The 16,775-nt window shown below is 37.9% G+C and overlaps 1 protein-coding gene across 1 annotated transcript in view; it reads left to right on the top strand.

The window, feature by feature from the left end:
* Window positions 1-16,775, top strand: part of UNC13C (unc-13 homolog C) — a gene marked incomplete at both ends in the record, with an annotated part of 411,981 nt that overhangs the window by 86,924 nt on the left and 308,282 nt on the right. The window lies entirely within an intron of this gene.

Below are 16,775 nucleotides of genomic sequence, written 5' to 3'. Positions count from 1 at the left end.
TGATTTGAGTTTTGATTTTTCTTATCGGTAAGCAAAAATAATAATATAAAGCTTAGAAGGTTTGAGTCAGAGTAGATAATTGCTATGAAATAACATGCTGTTTAGAAGGTATTTAAAAAACTTTAAGTCCCTTTCTCTTAGTAAAAGTAATTTCAGGATATTGGTCCCAAAGCTTTGCAAAGAATTAGAAAATGTTTTGATTGCAAATTATTTGACTGTTTAACATTAAGTAACAAAGGTTTTGGCCGGTTAAATTAAAATGAATTTTATTTTATATTCAGTCAAATACTACAATAAATTTTGAAATGAACCATGCCTTTGCTAGACTCTTGGCTTGACCACTAGACAGTTTTGGGATCTGAAGAAGTCAATTTTCTTAAAGGTAATATGTGGATAATTTTTTCAACATCTTAATGACAACTTCAGATAGTAGACTCAAATATTACCTGCACTGCCTGCTACTGAGTTAAATTTTTAATAAATACTAGCTCTTTTTTTAACGATTTCAGGTTACTGAGCTTTTAAGTGCTTTATTATAAGTAAAAGAGAAGTGTCTAAATCTTCCTACCCAATCAAGAATAATCTCACTGAGATTACCTGAAGGCTGCCCTTTCTTTAGTGAATCGAATCCAGTCAGCAACATCACAGAGGAAAGGCAGACCCATGTGAGATGGGTGCCTGTTTATCCCATTACCTACACAGACTCAGCAGGATACTTTCAGAGACAGGCAGGTAAGTGTATGATGTCACACTGTCCCCACAGGGACCAAGGCAGTTGAGACTTTAGAGCTCATGGGTGTTACATGGGAGAAGCATTCTGCTCGGGAATATTTGAGGACAGGGGCATACATACACAGGTTTCCATAACCTTTTCCGTGGAAACATAAAGGGATTTAAGATTTTGGAAATCAGTGGTAGATTTTCCCTTTTGAGTAAGTCACAACCATAAAGCACACTTCAGAAGACATAATATAAAGACGCTGCCTGACTCACACAATATGAGAAAATCACTATTGAGTTGAAATTTAGATTCACAAACAAGGAAGTTGTATGGAAACATAAAGATGTTAAATGGCTCACAGCCTCCTGCAGTTCCAGCTCCTGGGCTCCCAGTGCCTTTTTCCAACATCTGAAGGCACCTCCATTCACATGGATAGATCCCCACCAGACACACATATACACCAAATAAAACTGGCAAAGCTTTTAAAAATTATATTCTCTAACTAACAATCCCTAATTTTCACTTTCAATCTTCATATATTAATTTCTAAATATTTAGTGTGTGTGTGTGTGTGTGTGTGTGTGTGTGTGTGTGTGTGTGTGTGTGCACGTGCTCGTGTTGCCTGCATGTATGTGGTCTACATGGATGCATTGCCTGAAGAGGCCAGAAAAAGATGTTAGACTCCCCAGAACTGGAATTGTGGTTGGATGTAAACTCACACATAGATGTTGGGTATCAAAACTTGGTCCTCTGAAAAAGCAGTAAGTCCTCTTAATCACTTTGCCATCTCTATGGCTCCTCATATGTTAATTTTCAGCAGTTATTTTGCATTTGATTGGGATGGGCTGTGGGTCCATGCACCACAGAATGAGTCTCAAGTCATAGCAGACACTTCTTTAGTCCTACAGGTGTGTCCTGGGTCTTCAACTCATACCATTGGGTTTGACAGTAGACATCTGTACCCTCTCATCAGTCCATGTATTAACTTATTCAACATCATCTGCCTCCGTTCCAGCATTCCATATTTCACCTTTTTATTGGACTAGTTTTTGTTAATTTATGCTTACTGTGGATATGCACATAGCTATATATTCATAGCAAGCCTGACCGAGTTCTTTCAGTAAATGTTCATACTTGGGGGTATTTTTGTTTTCAAGGTAATATTGATTGCCTTGTTCCTTCCCTTGCTTAATTCTGTGCCTCTGATAATTATTGTTTGCATGCACCATTAACCTTATCAGAACACTGGCATTATTTTCTGAGCACATAGACCTTTAAGGTATCACTGCAGAGTCCTTGGAGTCCGAACACTGCACATGTTACCCAGAGGTTCTGAACACTTGCTGTACCTGTATCATTTCTCATTCTGTCACTAAATGGTAACTGTTCAGACCTCTGTTGTCCCTCTATGGTCCCTAGGTTCTGTCTATTGGGTTTGCCTCTTTGAGGTTAGTAACTTTCTGATGAATCTTCGTGAGTCTCACTTTTTACTCTCTTTTCCTACCTAAGAGGGTATCATTTTCTGTTTTAAATGAGTGTGGTTATATTTATATATTTGATGTATGCATGTGCACCTGCTGTGTATGTGCACACCTGTGAAAACAGAGGCCAATGTCAGGTGTCTGTCCTCAATTGTAGCTCACTATAGTTTTTGAGACTGGGCATGTCACTGATACTGAAAGTCACGAATTTGCCAATTTGCTTGGTGAACTCCAGGGATACTCCTGTCTCTATTCTCCCAGATCTAGAATTTCAGGAATATGCTGGCATCCCTTCCTCTTCTGTGGGTACTGGGGATCCAAGCTCAGGTCCTCAGCTTTTTGACATGCAACTTACTCCTGTGCCATCTCCCCACCTTTTTTCTTGGAAAATACCTATAGTTTTATATGTCTTAGTCTCTGATAACTCTCTGAAGAATTAACTTAAAATTAAACTTTATTATTTTTATTTAGAACATCAGGACAGGAGAAAGTTTATATGAATAGCATAAATATTAGATATCAACAATAATTATTCATGAAAGTTCTTATGTAATACTTTTTATTCTCTATACATGTCTCTACTTTTTCCTGGGTTTGTACAAACTTGAGCCTGAGATCTGGCTTTTGAGATCTAATTTCCAATTTCCTATTTATTGTTTTCTACCCATTTATTTGGTTAGTTATTTAGTTAGTTATTGACTTGGTTTTATCTGGGAGTGATTTTCTGATGCTTGTCTTTCAATACTTTATAGCTTTATGTCAGCTCTAATAGATTTTAATATCCTCAAGTTATTTCTCATTTATAATTCATTTTGTAGCATCTCATTCATGTGTCTGAGGTGATAAAGTTTGTAATCCATAGTGAGTTACAATTATAGTCCATTTTCATTCAACTTCCTGTCTGTTTCTTCTTGGCAGATCTTTCTATGGTTTGGTTATAATCACCTGCCTCATTGATTCTGGATTCCCACTGTCTTGAATCCTCATCTCTCATTTATATGTAAGCCCAAGAGACTGGGAAGACTAAAAGTTTTGTGTGTTTGATGAGGTTAATAAATGGTGAATTGACAGTTAAGAGGCAGGTCTAAATTGGGTATGAATGTGCATACATGTTTGTGTATGTGTGTAGAAGTATGCATCAGGCTGTCTTGTCTCCAAGCCTCTTTTCTGTGCCAAAAACAAGAGACCTGTTCTCCTACCTGAAACCATAGAACCAAACCCGCCTTGTAGTTATTGAAGCCAAGTGAGTCAGGGGACTGTGAAGTCAACAGTTCACAGATACAGAATTTAACTTTACTGCTTTTTATCTATTTTATTTGTTTGCTCTGTGATTTTGCATCCTTATCTTTTCAAGTTCAGTTATTCATGGGAATAAATGTTGGAACTCTTTTCTGAAGCTGGAACAGTTTAATCCTAATGGGGCAAATGGCCTGTGAGGGTCCAAATATGTTTAAATGGGTGCTTTCTTTTTCTTTCCCTGTGTTCATAATACTTGCCCCTGGCATCCAGCATGGCAAACAACTGTCAGAGTTCCAGTGATTGAATAAATTTATTTTTTTTGCAACAACTACCCACTATTGGCTTTTTTTCTATTACTTTATTTTGTGGTACTTTTTGTATCTTTTAATCTTTTAGTCTATTACTGATATCACAGAGCAGAGGAAAAAAATATCCAACTTTCTGCAGTTAAACAGAATTCCCATGATGCATATGAAGCTCTGGTCAGTTGACCGTAAAAATAAGGTTGTATTAGCAGTTACATTTCTGTGATAAAACACCATGACCAAGGCAACTTGAAGGAAGAGTTTATTTGATCTTACAGCGCCAGAGAGTTAGAGTCCATGGTGCTGAGTACAACAGGGCAGGTGGTGACTGGCATGGTGGCTAGATCAGGAATGCATGTGAGCTCCCATCTTGAACCATAAGCAGCACTTAAAGAAGGGGGGAGGGGAAGGGAGAGGAGAGGTCATAGTGTGAGATTTAGCTGCTGATGCCCACCCCAGTGATACTTCCTACAGCAATTCTGTGCCAATGAAATCTTCCCAACTGGGAACCAAATATTTAAATGCCCAGGATATTTTTTATTCAAACTACCATAGAGATCACTGTTTTCTGGTAGTGGTAGAGGCAACAGGTTCAGGCAGTGGCTGTCAGTGCTCAGATGGAGAGTGTTTGGACAGATTCCTTAAAGAAGCAAATAGGATAATCTAAAAGTATGCTTGACCACATAAAAAGTATGAAAAGAAAACAACTGGACTTCTTTCATGGCTTTTTACTGAAGTGGGTGGGAACCACTGACATATTTAGCAAAATGAATAGAAAAGGAAGAGGAGAAGGGCTCATCTTACTTTACTTCAGATAGCTGGGGGGCTTCTCTGCTTGATGGCTCCTTTCCTTTTAGAGTTTGGAAGATGGTGGTTGCCATTCCACATGTGCCAGAACCATCCTCAGGACGGGTACTATAATGAGCCTCGGTAGTTCTGGCTTTCAGTATGACAGCCTCCCTCGATACCTTGACTCACCACCTGTATGTAGGGCCACAGTCACTCCCATTGGCTGGGTCTGCCTTTATTCAAGAATAGCAGAGACCAGAATTCTGGGCCTCCTGTGTCTACATGGGGAGACTAATATATGTAGAGAGGGCTCTGGAGGTTGGCATCTGAGCGTATCAGAGTACATCATAAAGCTTTCTTATAAAAATTAGGTCATTACCGGTCCTCAAGTTATCTTGAAGAAAATAAATGTAAAAGCACAAACTAAAGATGCTCCAGCGACCATTTACCTCTTACAAACCTTAAAATAATCTGCACCAAGAAAGAATATGTTCAGTTGTCTGTTCACACGTGACTCAGAGATGAGCTTGCCTAGACTGCCTTGCACGGTGCTTGTGTGGGACTGAGGTTGTATAGAAGCTGCATTTCATTTCTATTCTGTTGCTCCCCAGTTTCCTTGGTAAAGCATTCTCCACCTCTTCACCTACATCTCCTCTTTAGTACATGTTTCCTGTGTCACTCTAGCATCTTCCTCTTCTGATCACTTCTCTCACCCATCCTTTCTTCACCCTCTACTCCTCCCAATCATTTCTTAGATCCCTGATCCCTGGAGTTCAACCCAAACCAAGCAATAAACTAGCTGGTAGGTTGGGGGCAGTCAGACTATGGTAACAGAACCAAGAAGAAGTGTCAGCATTGAGTCCAGGCAAAATAGCAAATGCACTTTGTTTCTTCATTTTCAACTAAAATTTACTTCAAAAACTACTGGCTACTGTAGGAACCTTTTATCTTGTCTTCCTGTTAGTAATTGTGTGTAATGAGGGCTGTTATAATGTGAATTCCAGAAAATACAAATTTTACAGATTAGTTTCTTTCACAGTTAATAGGCACTAAATGTTATTTGGCATCCTGAAATTAAATAACAATAGAAAGGCAATATTAGAAAAATGGCAAATGCTTTATTAACAAAACCCCAATTTAATAGTAATTAAAAGAAAATTATAACTAATGCTTTTTGAAAGGACTTTTTATTATACACATGATGTATTATGGTGTGATTGCATTCTACATGAGCATAGTGTTTGCAGGGTACAGGAAACCCTGGCGATGGAGCTGTAGTAAGTTGTGAGCTGTCCACCATTGGTGCTGGGAGCTGCCTTTGGATTTTCTGCAAGAGCAATATGTGCTTTCACTCATTAAGCTAGCTCCTTAACACATCCAATAGTGTTCTATTTCAGTCTTAATACACATTACAGTTGTGCCTATCTTTTAAATATTAATACACCAATAATCCAGTAGAGAGGGCTGAAAAATAAGGACCAGAAGGGAGCAGGAAGCCTATAACAAGGGACGTAACTCAGTGATTAAATGCTTCCCTATTCTGTGTAAGGCCCTAGGTTTAATCCCTAGTAATTTGAAAGAAACAAAAGTAATTATTGAAAGAATATCTTTACTCACACATCCATGTACGGTGCTCTAACTGGATTTTGCATGCACTCGAATTACCTTCCTATGTTGATAATAATCACAAGCATGAATTGGAATGTAGAATGTAAAAGAGATATGGCAGCCCCTTCCCATCCTTCCAGGAACCAGAGCCGGCAGGAGATATAGCAAATGATACAGGCTTTAAAATTTATGATGCAACCTTAGGAACCAGCTGAGAGCAGGAACTGGACAACTCCACAGGCGTTGGTGCTGTGGTTTCCCTGCAGAATGAGACTCGGCTCTTATTTCAAGGGGAATTAGTGTGACAGATGATGGCGCAGGCCGACTGAGTCAGCTCGAGCTTGGTTATGGACAACCATTCCCTTAAACCTCCCTCCCCATTTAACTTGGGATAGTTTTGCCATCCACTTAAGGAAAATGAGGATGAATGAATCGTTCCTCTGGGTCCATTTATTTTCATCCTAGAATTATAACAGAAGAATCGCCCTTTGGAATGCAAACTCCCACTGAAAGGCTAGAGTCGGATTTTGAGAGGATTTAGACTGTAGCAATTTGTTCTAAGTATTCCTGAAACAGAACTTAGCTGAGGCCAAACGGTTATGGTTTATGTGACTTGGAGACTATTGTACTTAAACTACCTAAATGATACTTTAGAGGAGGAAAAATCCTGTGACCTTGAGCCCAGGGTTTATAAAATTTTTCAAGCAGGTCACAGAATATAAAGATTAACTGGCTTTTGTTTTGTTTGGGAGAAATGTCTGTGTACTTTGTGGAACTCTACCAAGTATTTGGAGACAATGGCTTGGTGTCAGTCTTTCCTTGAAATATATGTATTTTAATAAATAATACTTCACAAAATCTCCACATTATAGTGAAACAATAATTGCCTTAAAAATCATGTTTTGTTGTACTTTGAATCTCCAGCCTCAAATCACGGAAAAGCTCTTTAAGTTTTTTTTTAAAATGTAGCTTATTGACTTCTCTGTAGAGCCAGATAAGAATAAGTGTTTTGTCCTATTCTGTCATGTTTTATATTTACTCCAGCCTTATTATGTTGTTTGGAAGACATATGAATTCCTCCCCACTTGGAGCCACTATTGGGAATGCTAGAAATGCAGGCTGCTCTTCCACCAAAAGTGTTCAACACACTCAGAGGCAAAGCATTCTCAGTGGCTGTTCCGTGTAAGGGTGGTTTGTTTGTATAGTCTCCGCACTGAAAGTTGCTTCTCTTCTCTTTTCTGAGATGAGATTTCACTATGTAGCCATGATGGATTGGAGCAGTGTATAGACCAGGCAGACCTCAAACTCACAGAGATACCCCTGATTCTGCCTCCTGGGAGATGAGATTCAAGGTGTGGCTCAACAGGGGCGTGGTTTCTGATACAGAGAATGAAGGCAAATCTGGAGTCAGGACATAAGCCTCCACCTCTTTCACCTACTGTGGGATGCTCTACTCCATACCCACCACAGGGAAGAATTAACCCCCATCATTTGTCCCATCCTTGGCATCACCTGTATAGACACATTTCTTCCTTGGAATCACAGATGGTTACATCTGTAGTTGTCCTGATCTCAAATACATGCTTTATAAAGCTAAAAGTAAAACATGCACTGCAACCAATCATAGTTGAACTGTTTTTTTTCCAAATCCTATATACACCCAACACTGAGAAACACAGCACAGTCATACTTGTGTGTGTTGTATGCATATTCATAGATGTATAGGTTCATAAGCATGCATGGGTATACAGACACATGTGTACATGAATATGGGGGTTAGAAGTTGACATTGGGGTCATCATCAATTGTTCTCCATCTTCCTTTTTCAGACAGGGTCTCTCAATTAACCTGACACCCACCAGTTCATCTGGACTGGCTGCCCAGAAATGCCAGTCTTTGCCTTTTCAGCACTTGGGCAGTGGCGATCTAGACTCAGATCTTAGCTTGGGTGGCTAACACTTTACCAAGACCTCACACTACCAACTAGACTCTCAAATTGTAATTATTTTATTTAAATACTTCCTTCATCCAGAAAAAAAAAATTGCCCCTCGTAAACTACATGTAATGTGCTGCCTAGTGCTAGTGAAAATCATAAAGAATCAGGCTGGCAGCTCACGGTGAGGTACATTGTGGGATGGGGTTTAATGCATGTGGTTCTTTCACCCCTACAAGAGACTTTCAAAACCCATCCCCCACAACCACACTTACTCAAAATGAAGAATGCCACCTGCAGAACTGCCATCCTGCTGCCAAGAATGATGCCCTAAGTCTTATCCCCAGGACCATCATAGTGAATGAAGATAAAATTGTCCTCAGGCTTGTGTGTTTGTGCCATGGCGTTTATGTGCCAACCTCTTCACCAAAGAAATAAATAGATAGATAAATAAATTTGACAATATTTTAGAAAACAAACCATGTCAGATATGGTTATAGGTATATTTGATAGACAATTCCTTGTATAACCTAAGAAATGCTTTGGAAGACAGACCTTTTCAAATTCGCTACACCAAGAAGTGCCAAGAAAAACAAAATGCTATGGTGGAATTCCTGGGGTAGAGAGGGATATGAAATTAAATCAAGCTCTGTCTTCAGTGCATAAACCTGGAAGTGAGATTTCTGTCTGTGTCTAGAAGACTTGCCGTGAAATTTCTATAGGGAAAAAAAACAATGCTTTTGATGGTAGTTGCTTTCAAAGTGATTAAAAAGAGGTTTCCGCTCCATAAGAAAAATGTATCTTATGCTCTGTGGGCGTTCCTGCCCTTGCTGTGGCTCCTTTTGTAACAATTAATGGGTATTAGTTTTCCAGATCACCAAGCTAGAACTTGCAGGAGGAATAAAAGTTGTTTGACTTTTCTTCCTCCCCAGCTGAGGGGTCCAGTAAAGTTCTTCCCTTACTGCTCCCACAGCTTGTGCATGTACACATGTGCATGCACGAATGTGCACACGCGTGCGTGTGCGTGCACACACACACAGTTTTTCAGGTTTTTTTCCATGTTTATAATTGATACACTACGGATGTTTTCATGTGCAGGTTTTGAGAATAAAATGTAATCTTTAATCCTTTCCATGTGAAGAGCACATCAGCCTTACTACACATGTGTTCTCTGTGATGACGTTCAGATGACTATCATGAGCAGTGTGTGGGAGGCTCCGGCTCAGTTCAGGTCTGCTCATTTTAAAACTTCGAGATGGTGATACTCTACTGCTTCAGTTACTCTGACTTCCTACTCCTCCAGTATTTGCTAAAAAGCAAGTATTCCTTTTTTTCTTTTTTCTTTTCGTAATGTAAAGTATCTCTATGAAAGTCTGAAAATATACTATGGATTACTACCCCCTTCTTTCAAATTCTAAGCTTAAGAGATTTTTTACTTGAATACTGACATTTCTTACCTATAAATTATTATTGTGAACTCACGCATACATTAACTTAGTGCTATCAAAAAAAGCTTTATATTTTACTGTGAAATACCGTCCAGTTATTTCAGTAGGTTTTTAATTTAAGTGCAACATTATTAGCTGTATTTTTCTCCCCGAGAAGGTTTTTTTCCTGTTGTTTTTCCTAATCAAATGATTAACAATTTAACGATAGTGTGGGAAAGTAGCTCAGTGGGGAAAAGGTTTGACACCCACACAGGGGCACCTAAATTTGGATCCCCAGCACCCACGTAGAACCTCAGAGTGATGAGGCTAATCCTAGAGTGGGGAGCAGAGGCAGAAGAATTTATGGAGTCCCCAGCCAGTCTAACTAAACTGATGAGCTGCAGGTTCACTGAAATACCCAGTTTCAAAAACATAGAGTGGATTGGGACTACAGCGACGGCTTTGAGGTTAAGAACACTGGTTGACCTTCAGAAGATCCAGGCTCAGTTCCCAGCACCCACATGGTAGCTCATAACTGTGTGAAGCTCCAGTTCCAAGGGACCCAGTAGCCTCTTTTCACCTCTGTGGGTATTGCACATATATGGTGTAATTGTATGTATGCAGACAAAACACTCATAGATATAAAATAAATGTTTAAAAATCTTTGAACAAACATATGGTAGAGGATGACCGAAGATGCCCTTTGTCAACTTATAGCCTCCCATGAACTCCGTGTACTCTGCACATATCTCACACATGTTCTCGTGCACGCGCGCGCGCGCGCGCACACACACACACACACACACACACACACACACACACACACAGAGGGAGAGAGAGAGAGAGAGACCACATATCAACAAAACAGGAGTTTAATAATAAATATAACTAATATATACACATACTATTGAGCTTTTTATGTTGATCTTACAAACTACTATAATTAATATTGTTAATCATTTTAATAGCTTAGCAGTTATTTTGAATTTCTTATAAAGCTGGTATTAGTAATACTATTAATTTTTACAAGTTTGTAAGCAAAACTTTGATTTTTCTCATCTTTGTCTATTATTATTTTCTCATTACTTTAATAAGAGCTTTAGGACACATACAATTTCTACGTTTTAGAAAGTATAATAGGAATAGTTGTGTTGTTCATGATTTAAAGTGTAACAATGCATGACATACGTTAGAATTCTAACAAATATATTTTAATCACATTAAAGAAAATGTTAAAATTTGTATTTTATTACTGTCTTAGTTGGGGTTTCATTGCTATGAAGAGACACCATGACTAAGGCAAGTCCTATAAAGGCAGACATTTAATCAGGGCTGGCTTTCAGTTTCAGAGGTTCAGTCCATTATCATCATGATGGAAAGTATGGCAGGGTACAAGCAGACATAGTACTAGAGGAGCCGAGAGTTCTACATCTTCATCAGAAAGCATCCAGGAAGAGACTGCTCCACAAGCTGCACTGAGTGAAGCTTGAGCACAGGAACCTCAAAGCCCACCTCCACAGTGAAACATTTCTTCTACCTACTCCAAAACAGTCACACCTCCTAATAGTGCCACTCCCAGGGTATTCAAACCACCAAAGTATGGCTTTGCTTTGCTTTTGGTTTTCTGTTTAATTAATTACCAACAGAAATTTTATTTTCTTTTATATAATACACACACACACACACACACACACACATAATTGCCTGTGCTTCTAGGATCCTACCAGAAAGTTCTTTCTTGTGCAAATGCCTTGAAGTGTTTCTCTAATAGAGTCTCGAAGGAGTTTCAAATTTGTAGTTTTTTTAGTTTCTGATGAGTGCTGAGTGATATGTAAAAGAGAGAAGAGTCAAGTTCAGTGTTATTGATCCTTAGAATCTATATTTCCCAGCAACATTTATTGAAGAGCCATCAGTCTGCCGGGAATGTATTGTCTTTGCACCTATTTAGAAGTCAGTCAGCTGTAGACGGGCCTTCTATTCCATGTGCTCCTGTGCTGTTTCATGCCAGTGTCATGGTCTGGTCCCTATGCTTTGAAATCAAGTACTTTGGTGCTTCCTGTTTTGATCTCAATTGTCAGAACTGGTTTGGCTATTTCAAGTTCAGTATTTTTTATCGTTCTAGTTATATGAAAATTATGAATGATATTTTAGTAGAAATAACATTGATACATTGGGAAATATGGTCATTTTAATTTTAATTCTTCCAGTCCCTAAACAAGAAAAGTCTTACACTTTTAGATGTTTTCTTCTATCTTGTTGATGAGTATTCTTTAGGTTTCATTGGTTGTATTTATTATTTAATGTATTTTTATATGACTGTAAAAGAAATGACTTTTGTGGTTTCCCAGTAAATTTCTAGTTAAAACGTGTATATGCAGAAAAGCAATGAATTGCGTATGCTGATCTTGTACTCTGTTTTATTGATAAATTGATTCAACCATTTATCCCTGGAGTAGTTCTCTAAGACTGCAGTAGTTATAATCCCCCTGGTTCCCACTAATCTTGCAGAACCTCATGTAGGTGTCAAATTGGAGGATGATCTTACTCCATGTAGTATCCTTAGGCTGTAGTTAATTTGATTCAGGAACTGGGTTTTCATTCCATTCTTCCAATGTGAACACAAGGGAGTCTAGTACAGACACCCTTAAAGCGAGCTTGGAGAGTAGATTCTCGAAGTCTTTCTTCCTCTTCAGCCTCTGACAGACTGGAGGTAAGATGCCATGATAGACCTATAGACCTCTTCTTTTAACCAGGCATCCATAGGGTCCTATAGGCCTCCTGCTCACGAGTTCCATATATTCCCCCAAATCAGGAGGCGTGCCTATTATTGTCCAATTACATCAAGTAGTTTGTCCCTCGACTTTGCTTTTATCTTTTTAGGTAGTGAAAAAAGTAGGTATTTGTTCATTTGATCATATCTCAAGGTTCTTCTTCATGTCTCTTTTTGGCTTTTTATTTTTGTCTACTTGCATTTCCAAAGAGCTATCTTCAAGTTCAGGTATTTTCTTTTCTCTTTATTCAATCTAGTTTTGATGATTTTGAATACATACATACATTATACATACATTACATAAATACATATACATACACACACACACACACACACACACACCTTATTTTTATGTGTCTTAGTCAGGGTTTGTATTCCTGCACAAAAGATTATGATGAAGAACCAAGTTGGGGAGGAAAGGTTTTATTGAGTTTATACTTACACCTTGTTGTTTATCACCAAAGGAAGTCAAGAACAGAACTAATGCAGGGCAGGAACTTGGAGACAGGAGCTGATGCAGAGGCCATGGAGGGATGCTATTTACTGGCTTGCTTCCCCTGGCTTGTTCAGCTTGCTTTCTTATAGAACCCAAGACCACCAGCCCAGTGATTGCACCACCCACAATGGGTCCTCCCACTCTTAATCACTAATTAAGAAAATGCCCTACAGCTGGATCTCATGAAAACATTTCCTCAAAGGAGGCTCCTTTTACTGTTGTAACTCCAGCTTGTGTCAAGTTCACATCACTCTTAAGCCTCAACACTTACTTTATTATTCATCCCCAAGATCTAAATAACTTTAAAAGGACCACCATCTTTATGAATTCTTACATATTAAATTTTCAGTCCCTTTAAAATATCTAATCTCTTTTAAAATTCAAAGTCCTTTTATAATTCAAGGTCTCTTAACTATGGGCTTCACTAAAATACATTCTTACTTCAAGAGGGAAAAGTATCAGGGCACAGTCAGAATCAAAAGTAAAATCAAACTCTACCATACATATTTCATCATGTGTGCTTTCCCTATTGTTGTAATAGTTGATCACTTCATCTCTACATAAGAATAGTGTTTTAGTATTTAAAAACACATGACTTACCAAGGTACATACCATAGTACCACAAATGGAATGGTCTAATGTCTGACAGTGATTGTCTATGAGCTCTGAAAGCTGACCACCAGAAGTCAAGATGCTCTTAGGGACCTGCATCCTCTGTAGGTGCTACCAGAGAACTGTCTGCTTCTGAGAGGTTCTAGCAGCTGCTTGAGAAGGATTGATATAACTCTATACTTGCAACTCTCTCTCTCTCTCTCTCTCTCTCTGTCTCTCTCTCTCCCTCTCTCTGTGTGTGTGTGTGTGTGTGCGCGCGTGTATGCGTGTGTGTATCTGTATCTCCTCATTATTCTCTTTTATAAGAATAACATTAAGACTCTTGTCAAGTTTAATTAATAACTAGCAATGGGCCAGTTTAAAAAGGTGGCCACATTCCACAATCTCTGTGCTCAGAACTTCACAGAAGCATCTGGGCAGACCAACTCATTCACAACAAAGATGTCCTTAGCATCAGTGTCTTAAACTGGTGTACCCTGTCCAAACATCACTAACAGTTTGACCAAAAGTTCATCTTAATTTTATTATAATTTTCAGTCTCATCAATTACGCATGATACTGCCTGATGGATAATATTCTCAATATCCTTGGAAATTAATTTTAATGTCATTAAGATTAATCTGTATTTTATTTCATGTTAATTTGTAATAATCATTAGGCATAGTTTTAATAAACTGAATAATTTTCATGCTTAATTACCATTGTTGCATTTTGACTTGTGAATTGCCTTTATCTCAGTTTTTAATATTTAATTTTCTTTTGTATTTAATTTTGCTTCCTTTGTTTTATATTTAATTCTGTAATGTACATGAACTTCATGTAATATGTATGAAGATAAAATGAGTATTATAGGGATATAACATATTATTGAACATTGTTACCTGCTCATGATTCTTCTTATGAAGTGACCACTATCTTAATCATTAATTCTTCAATATCAGTTTATATTATTTTATTGATATCTCACTCATCATATACATATGCATATATGTATAGACAAACAGACATGTACATATATACATTTAGATGCTAGAGCAGCACTGCCTTCCACAAGACACACACATATATTTGGTGCGTGGAAGTCCAGAGCACTAAATGCCACACTTTATTTTTTTGCTCTGGTCTTTTTATACCTACTTAGACAAAGGGTCTTTAGAAAATTACCTTATAGATATGATATTACACAAAAGGGGAGTTGCAGAAAGATGTTGATATTAAGTTCAAAGCAGTGTTTCATTCCATAAGCTCATTATCAGTTAAAAGCAAAAGTTTTACATGGCCTCACTTTACCATGGTGCACGCCTGTCGCTTTGCCCTTGGCTGTAACCTAAAATGATTTTTTTTCCTTGTTCACAAATTTGTCCCAAGCCTGTTTTTATTTTTATTGTAATTGTGAAAGCTCAATGTATTTCTTATGATACAGCACTTACTTACTATTCTATGAGGAGAGGGCACATTCTATTCTTGATACTAACTTTATTGTATCTTTCTGGCAAGACAACTAAAACCATCTCTTAAAACTTTCTTTCTAAAATGATTTGAATCAAATCAGGAAGTCTATAAAATCATCAATTCATCTAAATAACATTAATTCATAAAAGTTTGTCTTTATGTTGATCCATAAGAAATCTGCCCAACAGGGTAGGCTAATGCCCAGGAATCATTAGACTAAGTAGTAGTAAGAGAAAAGGCATATCAGCTGCAAGAAGCAATTCTGAGATAAAGTCTCTTGGGACCTTGCCTCTAAGAGCTTACCCATCATAGGCCATGCAAAAACTGGTAGGCTACCTTTAGGAAAGTCACCCTCTAGACTCCTAGATGGCTCCTGACAGATCTCTGCATCTGTTTCCATCAGTTGCTTGGTGAAGCCTCTCAGAGGACCAGGCTCCTGTCACCAAGTATAGCAGAGTATCATTAATAGTGCCAGGTTGACTGTCTCTCATGGCATGGTCTCAAGCTATGTTTCTTTTTTTAAAAGCTAGAGACTAAAGAAATGGACAAGCCCTTAAAAGCATTTGTTGCTCTTACATAAAAACCTGAGTTTGGTTCCCAGAACCAATGTCAGAAGGCTTACAAATACCTGTAATTTCACCCTGAGTGAATGAAAATTTTCCAGAGCACAGAATTTACTTGAGGCAGATTTGGAGGAATTGCAAGCTGCTATCTGGATGAGGAAGTATGGTGGAGGTTTGAGAAAGGAGGAAACTCATGTAAAGACAAAGGTTTAAAAAGAACTGACATGGAATGGAATGGGCTTCAGTTATGTCTGAAGATGAGCCGTCAAATACAGATGAGTCGGGAACCTGTCGTAATCTGGGATGAAAGTGTCACAGGAACTCTGAGTATCACTGGTGGGACTGTGAAAAGTGGGGAGAACTGATCACTTTTTCTCTTTAGAAAGGTTGCAGGGATAGTGGAATAGAAAGGTGACACAGGCATCAGAAAGAACAGAAAGGGTCCATTGGCACTAAGTATGTGTTGAGTAAGTAAATGAATGAGCAAGTGAATAGAGCAGACTTAAAAGCTGTCTAGTAGTGATGACCTTGGGAAATGGCTCATTGACTAGGACGACAGGCATGGAAGACAGATATCAGTGGAGAAAATCTAACATAAGTTATTCATTCAAAACACCAAACACTCAAAATAGATCTTTTAATCTATTTTCAAGCCCAAGGATTACAATTATGTAGGTAATGACTTTTTATATTATGTATTCAGTAGATAGTTGATTTCCTTGTTCTTTCATTAATGCTTGCAATTTCCTAGTGATTCTGTTGTGTTTTGTTTTGTGGGCTGGTTTGTAAAACTAAAATTCCTGAAAAAGAATGGCACTTCAGTACCTCCACTTGGCATACTTCAGTATCTACTGGCCAGAACATCTAGATATAAAATAAAATGATAGCAGAGAATTTTGTGCTTGCTGGTGGAGATGGAGGAATAGTTCCGTCATAAATAAATGGTTTCTAAGAATTATTAGGACATCTTATCAAATAACCTTTAATATTTATTAAAATTCTGCACAAATTGTCTGATGAATAGATGTGATCAATTGATATGTCACATCATGTTAGTCGTTGCATGATTTGAGTCATCTGTGAGAATGTCATTTCCGATAGGATGTGTTGTTTTATTTAAATAATACTTAATTTTATTTGCTACGTTTTAAGTGGCATTTAAAATATTTATGCCACAAATAAGCTTCATATCTTATTACTTAGTAAAATATTTTATTTTATCTTATATTTAAAGACAATCCTGAAAATGTACATAAACTATTTAGTTAGAGCCGTCAAACCACACTTAATGAGTCAACATTAAGTGAACATATTTCAAACTGTCACCGGTAAAGGTGCTTGTTAAGAAGTGTAATTTTGGGAACAGTGTCTTACTGAG

The sequence above is a fragment of the Micromys minutus genome, assembly GCF_963924665.1.
Source record: "Micromys minutus genome assembly, chromosome: 21".
NCBI lineage: Eukaryota > Metazoa > Chordata > Mammalia > Rodentia > Muridae > Micromys > Micromys minutus.
This window is presented reverse-complemented; position numbering and strand designations above follow the sequence as displayed.